Genomic DNA, 21,226 nt, shown 5'->3' on the forward strand with positions numbered 1-21,226 from the left:
ACCTCTGGAAAGATACACCAGGAGCTGGTTATACTTTGGGAAGGGACAGTTGATGTCAAGGGAACTCACTTTCTCTCTTTTTTTAATATTTTAAAGTAATCTCTTCACCCACCATGGGGCTTGAACTCAACTCCGAGGATCAAGAGTCTCATGCTCTACCAACGAAGCCAGCCAGGCACCCCAAGGAAACTCTTTTTGTACCTTGGGAATTCTGAGCCACCAAGACAATTGCCAGATTTTGAAGCAGTGTAAGCAGGCAGTCTTGAAAGCTATACAGGGATGACTGAAGAGATGGGTCTCCAACAATCTTTCAGGGTTAATGAAACAGGTATTCACTAGGTTCTCAATTTAAAAAAGAGGGGGAAAAAAAGCCAACAGGGCAAAGGATAGAAAATGGACTTTTATTAAACTTTAACACAGCTCAACTCCTGATAAACTGGAAGAAATAAGCCCCTCAGTCATTTGGGCAACAGAAAAAAACATGGGAACCCTGTCAGGAAGGTAACGCTGTCTGGAGACTCTATGGTTCTTTCATACATAAGGTCTGGCACACAATAAAAAATTACTAAATACACTAAGTGACAAATATATGACCAATAATTAAGAGAAACTAGATAGAGTTAGATCCACAGATGATCCAATAACAGAGTTCACGCACAAGAACAACAATTTTAAATAATTCTGAATAACATACTAAAGAAAATAGAGGGGAAAACGGACAAAACTGATGAGATGGAGAATTTCACTGATGAATTAAGATCTATAAAAATAATTAAATGTACATTCTAGAACTAAAACCATAATATATGAAATTAAGGACTCAATATATTGGTTTTATAGCAAACTGGACACAGCAGACGATAAGATGAGAAGAATAAGTCAGTAAGAAATACCAAACTATAGCTGGAGAAAGAAAGTAGGAAAGAAGACAGAAAGAAAAGTAGAAGGTAGGGGGAAAGTTGGAGGAGAGGTTTAAGAGGAATTGAAGACATGCTCAAATTGTCTAATATATACAAAACTGAGGTCCCAGATAAGAGAAGAAACAGATATAAGCAATATTCAAAGAGAGTAACAGAATTTTACAAAACTGATGAAAGAAATCAATTCAGAGATTCAAGATACTCTGCCAACTCCAAGAAGAATACACTCAAAGAAAACCATACCTACGATATCATAATCAAACTATGAAAGGAAGAAGTGGAGGAAGAGAAAATTCAAAGAAAAAATTTAGTTCACCTTCAAAGAAACAGTAAGACTGACAGCAAATTTCTCAACAGAAACAAAAGAAGCCAGGACATAAAAGAATAACAGTTACAAGGACAAAAGAAAATAACTACCAATCTAGAATACAGTAAATATCCTCTAACTATTCAGCAAAAACATCCTTTAAAAATTTAGGTGGAGGGGTCCTAATGAGAAAAATATGCAGCCAAGAATACTTTACCCACCAAGGCTGACATTCAAAATAGAAGGAGAAGGGGCGCCTGGGTGGCACAGTGGTTGGGCGTCTGCCTTCGGCTCAGGGCGTGATCCCGGCGTTGTGGGATCTAGCCCCACATCAGGCTCCTCTGCTGTGAGCCTGCTTCTTCCTCTCCCACTCCCCCTGCTTGTGTTCCCTCTCTCGCTGGCTGTCTCTATCTCTGTCGAATGAATAAATAAATAAAACCTTTAAAAAAAAAAAATAGAAGGAGAGAAAACAGGACAAACAGAAACTAAAAGAATTCGTGATCACTAAATCAGCCCTGAAAGAAATATTAAAGGGGATCCTTTAAATGAAGAGAGAGCCCAAAAGTAACGTAGACTAGAGGGAACAGAAACAATATACAGAAATGGTGACTTCAAAAGCAGTAGAATGGCACTAAATTCCTCTTTCAATGGTAACTCTAAATGTAAATAGGCTAAATGCCCCAGTCAAAAGACATAGGGCATCAGATTGGATAAAAAAAAGCAAGACCCATGGGTATGCTGTCTGCAAGAGACTCATTTTAGACCCAAAGATACCTCCAGATTGAAAGTGATGGGGTGGAAAACCATTTATCATGCTAAAAAACATAAAGAAAGTTGGGGTAGCAATCCTTACATCAGACAAATTAGACTAAACCAAAGACTATAATAAGAGGGGCGCCTGGGTAGCTCAGTCATTAAGCATCTGCCTTTGGCTCAGGGTGTGATCCCGGCGTTCTGGGGTCGAGCCCCGCATCAGGCTCCTCTGCTGGGAGCCTGCTTCTTCCTCTCCCACTCCCCCTGCTTGTGTTCCCTCTCTCGCTGGCTATCTCTCTCTCCATCAAAAAAAAAAGGGGGGGGGTGCCTGGGTGGCTCAGTCGTTAAGCGTCTGCCTTCAGCTCAGGGCGTGATCCCGGCATTCTGGGATTGAGCCCCACATCAGGCTCCTCTGCTGGGAGCCTGCTTCTTCCTCTCCCACTCCCCCTGCTTGTGTTCCCTCTCTCGCTGCCTGTCTCTCTCTCTCTCTCTGTCAAATAAATAAATAAAATCTTTAAAAAAAAAAAAAAGACTGTAATAAGAGATGAGGAACGACACTATATCATAATTAACTGACTTATTCAACAAGAAGATCCAACAATTGTAAATATTTATGCCTTTAACATGGGAGCAGCCGATCATATAAATCAATTACCAACAAAATTAAAGAAACACATTGATAATAATACAATAATAGTAGGGGACTTTAACATTCCCCTCATTGCAACAGACAGATCATCTAAGCGAAAGATCAACCAGGAAACAAGGGCTTTGAATGACACACTGGACCAGATGGACTTCATAGATACATTCAGAGCATTCCATCAAAAAGCAACAGAGTACAGATTCTTCTCAAGCGCACATGGAACATTCTCCAGAATAGATAACATATTGGGTCACAAATCAGGTCTCTATCAGTATAAAAGGAATGGGATCATTCCCCGCATATTTTCAGACAACAGTGCTTTGAAACTTGAACTCGATCACAAGAGGAAATTTGGAAAGAACTGAAATACAGGGGAGGTTAAAGAGCATCCTATTAAAGAATGAATGGGTCAACCAGAAAGTTAAAGAATTTTTAAAAATCATGGAAGTAAATGAAATGAAAACACAACTGTTCAAAACCTTTGGATGCAGCAAAGGCAGCCCTAAGAGGGAAGTATATAGCAATACAATACAAACATTTCTCAAGAAACAAGGTCTCAAATACACAACCTAAACTTACACCTACAGGAGCTGGAGAAAGAACAGCAAATAAAGCCTAAATCCAGCAGGAGAAGAAAATTAATAAAGATTACAGCAGAAATCAATGAAATAGAAACCAAAAGAACAGCAGAACAGATCAAAGAAACTAGGAGCTGGTTCTTTGAAAAAACTAATAAGAGCGATAAACCCCTGGCCAGACTTATCAAGAAGAAAAGAGAAAGGACCCAAATAAATAAAATCATAAATGAAAGAGGAGATCACAACCAACACTGAAGAAATGCAAACAATTTTAAGAACACATCATGAGCAACTATATGCCAACAAATTTGGCAATCTGGAAGAAATGGATGCATTCTTAAAGACATATAAACAACCAAAACTGAAACAGGAAGAAACAGAAAACCTGAACAGATCCATAAACAGCAAGGAAATTGAAGCAGTAATCAAAAATCTCCCAACAAGCAAGAGTCCAGGGCCAGATGGCTTCCCAGGGGAATTCTACCAAACATTTAAAAAAGAACTAATACCTATTCTTCTGAAGCTATTTCAAAAAAGAGAAATGGAAGGAAAACTTCTAAACTCTTCCTATGACCCCAGCATTACCTCAATCCCAAAACTAGACGAAGACCCAAACAAAAAGGAGAATTAGAGACCAATAGCACTGATGAACAAGGATACAAAAATTCTCACAAGATACTAGCCAATAGGATCCAACAGTATATTAAAAGGATTATTCACTACTACCAAGTAGTATTTATTCCTGGGCTGCAAGGGTGGTTCAACATCTGCAAATCAATCAATGAGATACACTACATTAATAAAAGAAAGGACAAGAACCATATGAACCTCTCAATAGATGCAGAAAAAGCATTTGACAAAGTACAGCATCCTTTCTTGATTAAAACTCTTCACAGTGTAGGGATAGAGGGAAAATATCTCAATAACACAAAAGCCATCTACAAAAAGCCCACGGTGAATATCATTCTCAATGCAGAAAAACTGAGAGCTTTTCCCTAAGGCCAGGAACACAGCAGGGATGTCCACTATCACCACTGCTGTTCTACACAGTACCAGAAGTCCTGGCCTCAGCAATCAGACAGCAAAAAGAAATAAAAGGCATCTAAGTTGGCAAAGAAGTAGTTAAACTCTCGCTCTTGTGGAAAACCCAAAAAGAATACACCCCAAAATTGTTAGATCTCATATAGGAATTCAGCAAGTGGCAGGATATAAAATCAATGCACAGAAATCAGTTGCATTTCTACACACTAACAATGAGACAGAAGAAAGAGAAATTAAGGAGTCAATCCCATTTACAATTGCACCAAAAACCATAAGATACCTAAGAATAAACCTAACCAAAGAGGCAAAGGATTGATACTCAAAAAACTATGGAACAGTCATGAAAGAAACTGAAGAAGACACAAAGATGGAAAAACATTCCATGCTCATGCATTGGAAGAACAAATATTGTTAAAATGTCTGTGCTACCTAGAGCAATCTACACATTCAATGCAATCCCTATCAAAATATCATCCACCACAGAGCTGGGACAAATACTTCTAAAATTTGTATGGAACCACAAAAGACCCCGAAGAGCCAAAAGAATGTTGAAAAAGAAAACCAAGGGGCACCTGGGTGGCACAGCGGTTAAGCGTCTGCCTTTGGCTCAGGGCGTGATCCCGGCGTTGTGGGATCGAGCCCCACATCAGGCTCCTCCGCTATGAGCCTGCTTCTTCCTCTCCCACTCCCTCTGCTTGTGTTCCCTCTCTCGCTGGCTGTCTCTATCGCTGTCAAATAAATAATAAATAAAATCTTAAAAAAAAAAGAAAAAGGAAACCAAAGCTGGTGGCACCAAAATCCCAGACTTCAAGCTCTATGACAAAGCTGTAATCATCAAGACAGTAAGGTACTGGCACAAAAACAGACACAAAAATCAATGGAACGAATAGAGAACCCAGAAATGGACCCTCAACTATACAGTCAACTCATCGTTGACAAAGCAGGAAACAATACCCAATGGAAAAAAGACAGTCTCTTCAACATATGGTGCTGGGAAAACTGGAAAGCCACATGCAGAAGAATGAAACTGGACCATTTCCTTACACCATACACAAAAACAGACTTGAAATGGATGAAAGACCTAAATGCGAGACATGAATCCATCAAAATCCTAGAGGAGAACACAGGGAGCAAACTCTGTGACCTTGGCCACAGCAACTTCTTCATAGACACATCTCCAAAGGAAAGGGAAACAAAGGCAAAGGAAACAAAGGCAAAAAATGAAATACTGGGACTCATCAGGATACAAAGCTTCTACACAGCAAAGGAAACAGTCGACAAAATCAAAAGCCAACCAACAGAATGGGAGAAGGTATTTGCAGCAAATGGATACTAAAGGGCTAGTATCCAAAATCTGTAAAGATTTTATCAAATTCAAACCCAATAAATAATCCAATCAAGAAATGGGCAGAAAACAAGAATGGACATTTCTCCAAAGAAGACATACAAACAGCCAACAGACACACGAAAAAATGCTCAACATCACTCAGCAACAGGGAAATACAAATCAATACCACAATGAGATATAACCTCACACCTGTCAGAATGGATAAAATTAGCGAGTCAGGAAATGACGGATGTTGGTAAGGGTGTGGAGAAAGGGGATCCCTCTTACACTGTTGATGTGAATGCCAGCTGGTGCAGCCACTCTGAAAAACAGTATGAAGGTTCCTCAAAAAGTTGAAAATAGAGCTATCCTATGACCCAGGACTTGCACTACTGGGCACTTACCCCAAAGATATAAATGTAGTGATCCAAAGGGGCACCTGCACCCAGCAAGTTCACAATAGCCACTATGGAAAGAGCCCAGATGTCCATCTACAGATGAATGGATAAAGAAGATGTGATATATATACTATGAAATACCACTCAGCCATTGAAAAAAATGAAATCTTGCCATTTGCAATGATGTGGATGGAACTACAAGGTATTAGGCTAAGCGAAATAAGTCAATCAGAGACAGACAATTATCATATGATCTCATTCATATGTGGAATTTTAGAAACAAGGCAGAGGATCATAGAGAACGAGAGGAAAAAATGAAGTAAGATGAAACCAGAGAGGGAGACAAACCATAAGAGACTCTTAATCGTAAGAAACAAAGTGAGGGTTGCTGGAGGGGAGAGGGGTGGGGGAATGGGGTAACTGGGTGATGGACATTAAGGAGGGCACATGATGTAATGAGCACTGGGTATAAGACTGATGAATCACTGACCTTTACCTCTGAAACTAATAATACATTATATGTTAATTAATTGAATTTAAATTTTAAAAAAATGTTGGTTTGGGGCTTTAGAAACTAAACATCCTTGAATAAAGACCATCATGGGTCTTTAATGAAATAAAACTCTTTACTGTGAACAATAAAAAAAAAAAAAAGTGAGACAGGAAAGAACACATTCCCAAATAAACAAAAGTTGAGGGAGTTCACTACTACTAGACCTGCACTACAAGAGATGCTCCAGGGACTCCTATAAGGTAAAATAAAGACACTAGACAGTTAATTCAAAGCTGTATGAAGGAATAAAAGCCTCAGCAAAGGTAAATACATGTGTAGTCATAAAAGCTAATATTACCTTAACAATGATTTATAACCACTTTTACATGATTTAGGAGACTAATACATTAAAAAGAACCAACTATTAGTGTAAAAACTAGTATTACTGTAACTTTGGCATATATGTCCACATTTTGTTTTCTACATAATTTAAGAAACTAACACATTTATTTATTTGCAAACACTTTTTAAGTTGTACAAGAAGCTTAGGAGGAAAGCAGCATCTGCTCAAGGTTTTAGATGACTATTTCATTTATCTTCTTTTTTTTAAAGATTTTATTTATTTATTTGACAGAGACAGCCAGCCAGAGAGGGAACACATGCAGGGGGAGTGGGAGAGGAAGAAGCAGGCTCCTAGCGGAGGAGCCCAATGTAGGGCTCGATCCCAGAACGCCGGGATCATGCCCTGAGCCGAAGGCAGGCGCTTAACAACTGCGCCACCCAGGCGCCCCTATTTCATTTATCTTCTATGCAGTGAAGAGGTGCTGAGGTTAATTTAATTATGAATTTTCCATGCCTGGTATCATAAAAAGATGGTCATGACTGTACAGCAAGGTAATGTACAGTTACCAACCTTGACATTTACTTTGTTGTCAATGTCAACTGCATAGAGACTAAAAGAATTTGCTTGTTTTAGAGCACACAATGTACAAAGATACAATCAGCAACTGAAAGGGGTGGGAAATAGACCAGTAAAGAAGTAGAAATTTTGTATGTTATTGAAGTTAGTATAAATTCAAATTACAGTGTTATAACTTTAGGATGTTAAATACAACCCCAATAGTAACACACACACACACACACACACACACACACACACGGCTACAGAATGTACACAAAAGGAAATGAGAAATAAATGTAAACATTTCACCAAAAAAAATCAACTAAATGCAGAAGTAATGCAGAAATGAGGAGCAAAAAAGCAATAAAATATATAGAAAACAAATAGCAAAACTATAGAAATCCTTATCAATAATTACAATCAATGTAAGTGGATTAATTCTTCAAAAAGACAAAAGTTTTGCAGAACAGATAAAAACACATGATCCAACAATACGCTGTCTACGAAAGACTCACTTGAGATCCAAAGTCACAAACTGAAAGCGAAAGAATACAAAAAGATAGTCCATTCAAAGAGTAACTAAAAGAGATCAAAGATGGCTGAAGATCTAACACATGTACCCAGAACACTCTACCCAACAGAAGCAGATACACTCTTCAAGTATAATTGGGTCATTTTCCAGGATAGATCAGATGTTAGGCCACAAATTAAGTCTCAATAGATTTAAGAAAAACAGGTATCACACATAGTATTTCCTGTGATCATAATAAGATAAAGTCAGAAATGAACAGAAGTGGGAAAATCCACAAAATTGTGGAAATCAAACAACACACACAACCAAGAGGTCAAGGAAGACACGAAGACACAAAACAAATTATAAAATACTTGAGACAAATGAAAATAAACACACAATATACAAAACTTAATGAGATGCAGCAAAAGTGATGTTAAGGAGGAAATTTGGAGTTATAAATGCTTACATTAAAAAACAAGAGGGGTGCCTGGGTGGCTCAGTTGGTTAAGCATCTGCCTTCAGCTCAGGTCATGATCAGAGGGTCCTGGAACTTAGCCCCAAGTTAGGCTCCCTGCTCAGTGGAGAGCCTGCTTTTCCCTCTCCCTCGCCCCCCCCCCAACTTGTGCTCTCTCGCACGTGTGCTCTCTCAAATAAACAAAATTTTTAAAAAAAAATTTTTTAAACCACAATACCATTACATCTAAGAAATTTTAAAACAGTTCCTTAATATAATCAAATATCCAGTTGGTGTTCAAATTTACAATTATGTCAATTTTTTAAAACACTGAATCAGTATCCAAATGAAGTTGACAGATCAGGACTAAATAATGTCTCTTAAATCTCTTTTAATCTATAGGTCTGTGTGTATCTTGCAATTTATTTGTTAAAGAAAACAGTTATTTACCATTTTCCACCTGTCTGGATTTGGCTGATTGCACCCTTACGATGATTTAATATATTCCTCTGGCTTCTGTAGTTTCTATAAAATTGTGGTTGGATATAGCAGTTTGACCAGATTAGGTTTATTTTTCTGGCGGCGGAGTGGGGGGGGGGGGGGAACGACCCGTTCATATTGTGTTCTTTTGTCTGAAGGTTCATAACATCTGGTTGTCATGTTCTGTGATGTCAGCAGCTGTTGGTGATCAATGCCTAAGGATCTTTAGGGATTACCAAATGGTTATAAATAACTAATTATATTATTTTCTTCATTTAATTAGTTGGAATATTTCTAGAAAGAGAAACTTCTCTATCTAGTATTTGGTTAATAGCATTTTTACAGGAAAGGTGGGATAAATGCTTAACGTTTTTCCCTTTATTCACCAGTTTCCAAAATGGGGTGGTTAACTAGCACCCTCTACTGGTAGCCAATTAGTTTTGCTTTAAGTATCATTATAAACTCATGGGCTAAATATACTTGATATGTTTCAACCCACTATAATTATTATTCTTACTAATACTCAAATTGTCTCATCTCTGCCCAGTGGAAGCTTTTTCATGCTTGGTTCCTGTGAAGGCAGTAGTTAACTCAGCAAGCCTGGGTTGTTCAAACCTTGCACATTCCCAAGAAGGGTTTGTTATTGTGGCTACTGGCTAGTGTATTACTTTCCTAGGGCTGCCATAACACAGTACCACAAACTGCATGGCTTAAAACAGCAGAAATTATCTCACAGTTCTGATGAAGGCTGGAAATCTAATATCAAGATGTCAGCAGGGCCATACTTCCTCTGAAACTTGCAGAGGATCCTTCCTTGCCTTTTCAGGTTCTGGAGTTGCCAGCAATCCTTGGTATTCTTTGGCTTGTAGATGCATTACTCTAACGCTGTTTCTGTTGTCACATGGCTATCTTCTTACTGCTCCTGTGTCTCCTCTCCTCTTCTTATAAAGACACCAGTCATATTAGATTAAAGCTCCACTCTCCTCCAATATGACTTCATCTTATCTAATTACATTTGCAATAACCCTATTCCAAATAGGGTCAAGTTCTGAGGGACTGGGGTTAGCCTTCAACATAACTTTGGGGCAACACGTTCAACTCTAACAGCTGGCTCCTGGAAAATGAACTCCTGAAACATTCTGGTAAGTATTTTGCATTCTTGGGGCCTTGAATCAAACTATACCAGTCTGTCAAGGTAGTTTGTACAAACAACAGGACTATGGTAAAATCAGCTTTCATTTAGGAGGTCTGAAACTTCAGTAACTATGGTCTGTATGACTCACCCCCAATAAAAACCCCAGACATCTAGGCTCAAGAGATCTTCCCTAGTAGGCAACATCTTATACATGTTGTCACAACTCATTACTGGAGGAATTAAGTGCATTCTGTTCAACTCCACTGGGGGAGGACTCTTGCAAGTTTGCACCTGGTTTCCTCCAGATTTCACCTTATGTGCCTTTTGTTTTGCTGATTTTTATCTTTTCATAGTAATACAGTATAACTGAATATAATGACTTATGAGTGATTCTAACAAATCATAAAACTTAGGACTGGTCATGGGAACCCCCAACATAGCTCAAAAGCTCTTTTGACATAAACCTAGTAAATGATGATAGTCTAACTTTCTGATAGGACTAGAAGTTCCAGGCTCATCTTGCTTAGTTCCTGCCCTAGACTTAGAATCAAACATTTCTCCAAGGAACCTTTGCTCTTTTCAGTGGGAACTAATAGAGACCATATTCTGGATGCTAAAGATGGCCATGCCTTAAATACAACTTATTCCAAGAAATTATGCTGAATTTTAGAATAAATCTTTCAAATACCAAATAAGTGTTTAAAGTAGTTGATATTTAGAGAGTCAAGGAAGGCAGTAGTATTTGGGTTTGGTGCATTCTTACCTCTAAATAATTATCTTCCTTACCTAGTTAAGTGACAAAGCTCAGGAGAAGCTCTTCCTGAAGGCGAAAAATATTTGGGGGAGAGGCAGGCTCCCCACTGAGCAGGGAGCCCAATGTGGGACTTGATCCCAGGACCCTGGGATCATAACCTGAGCCAAAGGCAGATGCTTAACGGACTGAGCCACCCAGGCGCCCCTTGAGTTAATCATTTTTAACTGTGATCCGGAACTACAATCAGGAAAAAGAGAAAGCAGGAAATTAGATAAAAGGGGATAGAGGGATGGGCATCTAAGTGCCTAAATATTTCTTCCTTTCTTCTTATCATGACCATTATTCCTTTTGGAATACTACTAGGAAACAGATACAGGTTCTAATTTTAAATATAACTAAATGTATACAAAGGAGCTTACCTTTAAAATTTAGATTTACAAAATAAGAAAACAGCTAGTCACATCTTTTTTTCTTTATAGCATTATGCTTTTTGTTTTTTAATGAATTCCTTCCCTATACTAAGGTTAAAAACATACCCACCTCAGGGCGCCTGGGTGACTCAGTCGGTTAAGCGTCTGCCTTCAGTCAGGTCATGATCCCAAGGTCCTGGGATCGAGTCCAATGTCAGGCCCCTTGCTCAGTGGGAAGTCTGCTTCTCCATCTCCCTCTACCCCTCCCCCCTGTTCTTGTGCTCGCTCTTGCTTTCTCTCTCAAATAAATAAAATAAAATAAACCACAACATACCCACTTATATTTTCTTCATAAACATTTTGTATTATTATTTTATTAGTTAATACTTACATAAGCATTTATTATATGCGGGGCACTATTCTAAGCGTATTTATTTTCTTAATATTTTATTTGGGGGAGATTTTATTTTTCAGTAATCTCTATACCCAATGTGGGGTATAGAGTCACATGTCCTACTGACTGAGCCAGCCAGGCATCCTCTTAGCATTTTTAAAAATTCATCTACTGTTAATAAAAACCCCATACGGTTGGTACTGTCTTTATCCCCATCTTCTAGATGAAGAAGCACTTGCGCAAGATCACATGGCTAGTAAGCGGTGAAGCCATGTCTCATCAATCTAGACGACAAAAACTCTGAACATCTCATGAACGCACAGGATATTATACTTGTTCATTAAACTGAGAACATCATGCTTATTTTACGTGGTTAGTAAGATACCTTGGAAAGATACAGGCATGCTGGAGAGTGGAGAATCACACAATAATTTAGGAACTTGAGACCTTGATGAAGTCTCTAGGGATCTAGTGTCTATAGTATGCCAAGACACTTTCTTCAAAATTAAGGACATGCTGCCATGGCTCAGCCCATCACCACCACTTAGAAACAAACATGGTCCTTGGTGGACTTCTTTAAATTCTGGAAACAAAATAAACCATTATTTTAAAGTGCTGCTCTGTCCCTTCTTGAATAGCCAATAAAGGTGCCAGTTTTAAATGGGACCCAGGACAGGACAAGGGAGTGTAGTAGGCCAATGTGGCAGGGCAAGATACTCTGTTATTTGGGCCTTAAGGTCCAGCAAATTCAGTCGTGTTTGTGTCTGGGGTAGATGAGAAAGATGATATAGATGATAAAGCAGTTATATAAAGCTACCAATAGGCCCTGATAAGAGAATCACAACACAAACCACTAGGCATAAAGCCCCCCACAGAGTAGGGGTTTTCAGCCTTGGCACAATTAGCAGACTGGTCACTCCTAACGTTGCAAGGGGCTGTCCTATACATGGTGGGATGTTTAGCAGCATCTCTGGCCTCTCCGCCACTAGATACCAGTAGCACTCCTCCAAAGTTGGGACAAAATGTCTACAAACATTGCCAAATACCTCTTGGGAAGCAATACTGCCCCTGGTTGAAAATCACTGCTTTAAAATTTTTATTTATTTATATATATATAGAGAGAGAGAGAGAGAGAGAGGAGACAGCGCACGAGCAGGTGAAGGAGAATCCCAAGCCGACTCCATGCTGAGTGCAGAGCCCGAAAGAGGCTCAATCCCACAACCCTGAGATCATAACCTGAGCCAAAAATCAAGAGTTGGACCTTAACCAACTGAGCCACCTAAGCATCCTGAGAATCACTGCTTTAGAATAAAGCTATACCCTCTTCTGTAGATGATTATGCTACTTTTGAGAAAGAGCTCCTTGCTTGGCTTTTGGGTCCTGACAGAGAATAACCATGGGGCACCAAAGTGACCATAAGACCTGATCTACCCTAAAGAACTGGGTGTTCTAACCCACTAAGCCATAAAGTTGAATGTGCTAGCAGTGTTCCATCATTAAGCAGAAGTGCTACTGTACCAGACATTAGCCCTTCCTATCCTTTAGGGCACATGAGATGATAGTTCTCTACCTTCTTTAAATCAGATGTGACCTAATGACTTGCTTTGACCAATGAGCAGAAATGACTCCATATAATCAAAGAAGAAAAATTCCGGCTTGGTTCCATACGAGATGCTGGCGTTACCCTCATACAGAGGTGGCCCTGAAACACAGGAGAAAAGGGAAATCCTTCCAGTAGGAGATTTACACATTCACTATGCCTAAAAGGAAAGATGACCAGAGGTACATATCTAAGGACTGGCTACACAGGCTCTGTCACTGTACTTGCTTAATATGCTCATGAACAAAATGGCCCAGTCAGTAGGAACAGAAATTATACCTTGGCTCAACACAGATGTTCCTCATCAATGCTAACCTACAATTCCATGATATGCCAAGCTATCTCACACCTCCATGCATTTTCTTGAGCTACTGTCCTCCTCTCTAGAATGCCTTTCAACGACCCTCTAGCCTAACCACCTTACTCTTTCAAGACTCAGTTGAACAGTCACTTTCTCTTCAAAGCTTTTCTTAGCATACAACCCAGTATCCATTCAAAGTCCTTTCTTTTCCCCTCATTCACAAATTCTCAACCCCCCGGAATCTGTGAATAAAACTCATAAACTTTGACGGGAAGAAAATTATATCATTCTTTTTATTTATTTTTTTAAGATTTATTTATTTATTTTAGAGAGAGCATATACACGAGTGGTGGGAGGGGCAGAGGGAGAGAATCTTCAGACCCCCACTGAGCACGGAGCCCAACGTGGGGCTCCATCTCACCACCCAAGAGATCATGACCTGAGCCAAAAGTAAGAGTTGGACACTTGACCGACTCAGCCACCCAAGCACCCCACATCATTCTTTTTATTAATCTCTAAAATTTACCATTTCATTTGATTATAAATGTAAGCAGAACAACAAAACAAAAAAATTCACAGTATTTTCTGTGTCTTGGGTCACCAACAGATATCACAGGTGGTTTCACATCAAATTACAGTTGTTGCAGACATCAAAATATCATTTATACTCATCACTACTTCATGCCACATATCTGGTTAAAGAGCTTCTGCCCCATACTGGGGAAAAAAAAAAGTTTCTAACAACAGTCTTTCTTCTTAAGCGCACAAAACATCGAAAGTGATTCTTTTAGGACCCCTCTCTCTAGCCTTTAGAGAAGAGAAACAGCTTTCATTCCTTCTCCTTAGGAAGCAGAGAACAACTGATTTCATTAATATTGCTCTTTCAAAGAAATCACCTCTCCCTCTCCATCTTAAGCCTCTTGTAAATTGATGCAGTAGGCAGAATCATAGTGGTAACTAGTCCTAACAGCACACAGTACTTAATACTTTCCATTCCCAGAAACCTCTGTATAGACTTATTAGTCCTATTATTAAACCACAGCTTCTCTAGGGCAGGGAATATTCCTCAGTTGTGTTTGTATTTCCAGTTCCAAACAAGGCCTAGCACATAGCACTTAATCAAGTCTACTGGATGAATGACTTAACAGCAACAACTGGGGAGTCAGCAGCATAGAGAGAAGCAAGGATGGCAAAGACTACTAGTTCCCATCCAATGCAGATGCCTACCCCCACCCCCACTAATATAGTCTATATGCTCAACTACTTCTGAACCTCACTTACAGCCAAATATGGCCAAATGACTGCGTCCTGGTAAATGAGATCAGAGGAAATACTGTGATTAATTCTAGAAAGGTTTCTTAAAGGATGAGAGGTGTGCCTTTTGTTCTCTGCCTTTTTTTTTTCCTTCCCTTTGACTAGAACTTGGATGTGATGACTGGATATCCAGCAACCATTCTGTGACCTTGAGAATGGAAGCCACATGCTAAAAATGCCATAGGAAAAAGACAGGAGGAGCCTGGATCCTTGACAACTTTGTGGAGATGCCCTATCAGTCCTAGACTGCCAATTTCTGACTTTTTTTTCACAAGACAAAGAAATGAATTACTATCTTGTTTAAGCAATGATTATTTCTTATCTCTGTTTCTAGCAGCCAAACACAATTCCTCACTGATAAAATGAAAAAGAGACTCCAGCAACAAATCTGTGGTCTAAGATGCAAACAGCCATCTCAGCTATGCTTCAGCTTAATGATGATAAAATGTAAGACATTTCCACTGAAAGGGGACAGAGTAGGAAGTTAAGACTAAACAAAGAGCTTATACTCTGTGAAGGTACAGCACCAATATAGTTCAGTTGGAGGGGTGTTTATAGTAGTTTGGTACAGTGACAAGATTTCATAATACAGTACTGTAATCTCTTGCCAACATTTAGGAGTTATGTTCTAGAAAAGTAATATGGCTTATAAAACTGTGACTGGCAAGACCAAATTATATGAAAATAAAAGGTTAGGAAAAATAAACATTTTGATTAAAGATGTTAAATCTGCTGTTTAAAAGCTGTTCAAATAAAAAAAATCAGTGACCTTTCTACCGAATAACCTCCTTCAAGTTTTCAGGTAATATTGTTGTATGCATAACAATCAAATCAGGCTGATTTCCCACATATTATGCAGAATATTCTACTTCATAAAGATTTTGAACCTGCCCTACCTAGCTTGCCATTTAACATCTTTTGTACTTATGTTTTTATCTGTACTTGTGAAGTCTCAACAAAACATTTCAAATTCTTAGTGAATGTGTCATTTTTTTGGACTGTTTTTCATCCTTACATTAAGAAATGGAAAATAATCTGAATGTTTGTGTCTCACCAAAATTCATATATTGAAATACTAAGCCCCAATGTAATGGTATTAGGGGGTTGGGCCTTTGGGAGGTGATTAGGTCAAGAAGGTAGTCCTCTCATAAATGGGATGTGTACACTTATAAAAGAGACCCCAGAGAGCTCTCTTACCCCTTTTACCATCTGATAACACAATGAGAGGACAGCCATCTCGGAACCAGGAAATAGGCTCTCAATAGAAAAACAATTTGCTGGCACATTGACTTGGACTTCCCAGCCTCCAGAATTGTGAGAAATAAACTGCTATTTAAGCCACCTAGTTTATCGTACTTCTTTAGAGCAGCCCAAACTGACAGAGACAGTGTCTTTTCTACTTCTCCATTCCCCTGAATTCAGGCTAGCTTTGCGAGTTGCTTTGACCAAGAGAATGTGACGGAAGGGACATTATGTAAGTTCCAAAGCCTAAGCCCTAAAGAGAGCTTGTAGCCCTGCAGCTTCTACCTTCACCTTTTTAGAATGCTACCCTGAAAATCCCATGTAAGGTTGCCAGACTAGCCTACTACAGAATGAGAAGCCACACTGAGAAGACTGAAGCACTTTAATGGACAGCTAGCACCAAGTACAAACATGTAAGTGAGGACACCCTGGACCTTCCAACTCAGTCAATTCTCCGGGCAGATTCAACTACATGAGAGAGCCAAGTGAAACCTACAGAGGAACTGTTCAGTCAATCTACAGATGATGGAAAATAATAAATCCCTTTGCCCTAAGTCATTAAGTTTTGGTGTAGTGTGTTAGGCACCAATACAAAAAAAAAAAAAAAACACCCAAAAAACTAAAAGAAACAAACAAAAAAAAACCCCGACAACTTTATAATAACAATACTTAATAGTTTCTTGAAGATGAGAAAAATCACTCAAGATTTTCATCTTTAATTCACCTATTGTAATATCCTGGAGGTTACGCTGACTCCAATGCTTCATTCCACTATGATTAAAAAAACGAAATTAATGTACAAAAGTACAACAGGGAGCCATTAAAGTATTTTGAATGAAGTAATATGTGATAGGTACTTCAGAAAGAACACTCTGGTTGCACTGTAGAATGGACTGGAGGGAAAAAAGACGCCAGGATGACCCATAAGACTGCTGGAATGGTCCTAGTGAAAGGCCTAGAAAGAGGTTAGAGGCCTAAACTATCACTGCTGCTGCTGCCACTACTAGTATATTTACTATGTACTTATGATGCACTAAATACTGTAAAAAGAACCTTACTTATATTTGGTCATTTAATCTTTCTAATACCCTTTAAATTTATTATTATTATTTTTTAAATAGACTCACAGAAGTTCCCAAAATATGTGCCCGGAGGTTCCAGGTACCCTTGGTTCAGTTCCTCCCAATCGTAACATCTTACTTAACTATGGTAAAATATCAAGACCAGGAAATTCACATTGGCACAGTCTACAGAGGTTACAGAGATATCAGCAGTTATATGACCACTCACTTTTGTGTGCGTGTTGTGTGTGTGTAGTTCTATACAATTTTATAACATACGTATATTTGTGTAACTACTCCCACAATCAAGATACAGAGTGTTGGGGCGCCTGGGTGGCTCAGTTGGTTAAGTGTCTGCCTTCGGCTCAGGTCATGACTAAGGATCCTGGGATCGAGCCTCACCAGCGGGAAGCCTGCTTCTCCCTCTCCTGCTCAACCTGCTTGTGCTCTCTCTCTCTCTGTCAAATAAATAAATAAAAATCCTTAAAAAAAAAACAAAAAACAAAAAACAAGATACAGACTGTTCTATCGAGAGGCCCTCTCCCTGATCCTTAACCCCTGGCATCAATTAATCTGCTCTTCATCTCTATAACTTTGCTATTTTAAGAACACTATATAAATGGAATCATACAGTATGTAACCTTTTGAGAGCAGCTTTTTTCACTTAAGACTCTTCTAAGATGTTGCATGTATCAACAGTTCATTCTTTTTTTATTGCTGCGTAGTAGTCCATGGCATAAATGTGCCACTTTGTTTAACTATTCACTTGTTGAAGAACATTTGAGTTGTTTCCAGTTTGGGGCTATTAGGAATTAAGTTGCTATGAGCATTCACATACAGATTTTTATGTGAATTTAAGTTCCAATTTCTCTGGAATAAATGCCCAAGAATGCAATTGTGCAGCTGCACAATTCTGTTTCTAATGACAAAGAAACTGAGGCTACACATGTGGAGCTGGAATTCTAATCTAGATAGTACACCTCTAAGTCCTGACTCTTCATACTTCTTCTAAAGGTTGGAGAAATTGAGAGAAGTAAATGGAATTTAAAAAGTAGTAAGAAGGTAGAGTCAACAGATCCTACCGTTGTTGAGATAAGGAATAAATGAATAAAGTGTCAAAGATAATACCAGGTTCTAGCTTCAGCACATTAAATGATAAAAGATAAAATATGAATTCACTTTTAGACATACTGTCTTCGAGGGACATGCAGGTCATCCTCATCTAGCAGGCAATTAGATTTATAAAACAGGAACCAGAGAACAAGAAAAAGCTCTCGATTAGAGACACACTTAGATGCTAACTGAACAAATAAAAACAGAGGGACAAGGTACAGAATGAGAAGAGATTTGACCACGGAACTCTGAACAGAAACATTCACTCCTTCTAGTTCTTTTCCACTAAAAGTGGTCAGTAGTGTGATAGACTGCAAGTTCATATTAACTTCAGATTTTACAACCATCAAGTAGAAAGGACAGTAGTATACGCCCCACTCCCTTTTTCACTTAGAAAAAACTACAAAAGGAATACATGCTGGTTAAAAAGCCTCACTACTACTCTGTTTAATACCATAATGGTGGATACATGTCATTTTGCATTTGTCCAATGTACAAGGCCAAGACTGAACTCTAATGTAAGCTATGGACTTTGGGTGATAATGATGTATCAATGTAGGTTAGTCAATTGTAACAAATGTACCATTTTGTGGGTGATACTGATAATGGGGAAGGCTACACATGTGTGTGGGGTGGGTATGTGGTATATCTTTGTACCTCTCAGTCAATTTTACTGTGAAACTAAAACTGCTCTAAAAAGAAAGTCTGATAAAAAGAAATTGCTTTTAATCCTCCATACAAAAGAGTATATTTTAAAAATCATTAGTTTCATTCCTCATTGAGCATCCAACTCCCTCCACACATTTTCAAAAAATATATGGGGAAAGGAATTTAAGGAAATAAACTGACAAATCTTAGTAGTAAGAAAAGTCTATATTAAGAATCAAGCACTATCAAGAGTCAAGGAATATGTCAATTATACCTCAATTTTAAAAAAAGAGTTAAGCCATTAATAACAAAAGTGATAAATTGAATTCTAATATTTTGGGGGGTTCAGTGTTTTACATAGAACAAAGTAACTATTTTGTGACCCACGCTTAGCCATTCAATAAATTGGTTTCAGTTACCATATTTTGACTTTTTTTTTAGCAGTTATATTTCAAACCTAGAAAGAACTCTAATTCTATAAATGATCAAAGTCATACCTCTTAATACATTACAGAATTGAGTTTTTAGATCTTTCTCCAAAATTAGTCTACTCATCTACTTTTTCTCATACCTGTCTCCATGGCAGAGACCCAAACAGAAAAGTCTAGACTTCATTAAAAATGGACCATGAATTTCTAAATAGGGCCCACGTCAAAGTCAACACATTCACAGTTTCAAGTTTCAACATATATTAACGTATATATGAGTGAACGCTTACACAAAAGATAAATGTATATCTTCAATGTATCATAGCAATATCCCAAAAAGAACTTTAATCAAGAAAACATCCAATTTTTATTTTCCAGTTCTATTTAATTCTAAAACTAGACAGATTTCAGAGACATTAAGAGAATAAGATATGACTAAACATCTGTGCAATTAGCACAGGTCTGAACTGTAAAAGAAATTAGTTTGGTTTATGGAAAGCAGCTAACTGCCAAGTAAAAACTAATCCAAACCAAAACATTGACAATTTTTATTTCTGGCAACTTTAGCTGCTGGTTAGAAAATCTAGCCCAGGGTCGCCTGGGTGGTGCAGTCGTTAAGTGTCTGCCTTCGGCTCAGGGCATGGTCCCGGCGTTCTGGGATAGAGCCCCACATCAGGCTCCTCCGCTAGGAGCCTACTTCTTCCTCTCCCACTCCCCCTGCTTGTGTTCCGTCTCTCGCTGGCTGTCTCTCTCTCTCTCTTATTAAATAAATAAATAAATAAATAAATAAATAAATAAATAAAATCTTTAAAAAAAAAAAAAAGGAGAGAAGAAAATCCAGCCCAGCTATGACATTAAATAGTGAAATTTTATTGAACTATAAAAATATTGGTAGATTTAGCAGCCCTTTCTTTCAAGTGAAAATTACTGTTGCTACTTCATACCACAAGTATGACAGCCATGAATTAGATCAATAATTCTAAAGTGAGGGGCGCCTGGGTGGCTCAGTCGTTAAGCGTCTGCCTTCGGCTCAGGGTTTGATCCCAGGTCCCTGGGATTGATCCACGCATTGGGCTCCCTGCTCCGCTGGGAGCCTGCTTCTTCCTCTCCCACTCCCCCTGCTTGTGTTCCCTCTCTCACTGGCTGTCTCTCTCTCTGTCAAATAAATAAATAAGATCTTAAAATAATAATAATAATAATTCTAAAGTGGAAGCCAGTGATGAACCATATTATCTAGGAGATCTTTTTTCCTTCAGAATATATCCACCTCCTTTCACATTCCCCCACCACTAAGATTCTGAAGGAAAGTGGAGGTGATATAATAGATACCTGTGTATGGTTGTTTGTTTGTTTGTTTTTTTAAACTCCTAGATTATTCTGATACACATATAACTCTCCACCTTCAGGAGAATTTCTGAATTAGGTCCAACTCTATTTTTTAACACTGTATCAACAGCAGGGAAAGGACCAGGGCTACAAAGAGACAAGAGCTTAGTACAAGAAGGCTCTGCAGGAAAGGGCTATATTCACACCAGTTGTAAGCCACCTTCAGAGATTTCTGTGTCAGCTCCCTCCAGAATTCATATTATATTTTAGACAATGACAAATATTCAGTTCATCATCCTGAGAAAGGCACATAGTCTACTAGCCAGATAAAAATATAAAAAGAAGCTATTTTGGACATCAAAAAAGCTAAGAAACCACAGAGAATTAAAGACAGAAATTCCTCTGTTGCTGCATTAAAAGAACAACAGCAAAGTACTTTTTTGGTGCAGCTGATAACTTGTCTAGAGACTTTCTGTCCATATTTTATCATTTTAGTTTTTTATTATGTAGCATTGGTTTTTCTATTATAAAGCTCAGTCAAGCTGAAAATCTTAATCATTATAGAATTTAATAAACCACCATTAAACACTAAACTGTGTATTAAAAACAATCAAACAAACCTAAATCCATATTACATGTCAAGATGGCTTAAGAGTTGGATTTAAAAAGCTTTGAAGGTCCATTTTAG

General features: G+C 38.3%; 1 protein-coding gene across 12 annotated transcripts in view; it reads right to left on the reverse strand.

Moving 5' to 3' along the window:
* The window catches only part of HYCC2 (hyccin PI4KA lipid kinase complex subunit 2), an 83,993-nt gene that overhangs the window by 60,523 nt on the left and 2,244 nt on the right, over positions 1-21,226 (reverse strand). For 3 of the 12 annotated variants that reach the window (XM_087862490.1, XM_045806463.2, XM_087862494.1), the window contains exon 3: positions 13,076-13,207. The exons of 6 other annotated variants lie outside the window; for them this stretch is intronic. The gene's annotated coding sequence lies outside the window, so the exon portion shown is untranslated. Of the gene's footprint in view, positions 1-1,448; positions 1,965-11,890; positions 12,089-13,075; positions 13,208-21,226 lie in introns of those variants that run through there. 3 more of the 12 variants (XM_087862493.1, XM_045806464.2, XM_087862498.1) reach the window with 2 other exon arrangements.

This window comes from Ursus americanus, chromosome 1 (assembly GCF_024610735.1).
Source record: "Ursus americanus isolate L20-20 chromosome 1, mUrsAme1.1.p, whole genome shotgun sequence".
Lineage (NCBI taxonomy): Eukaryota > Metazoa > Chordata > Mammalia > Carnivora > Ursidae > Ursus > Ursus americanus.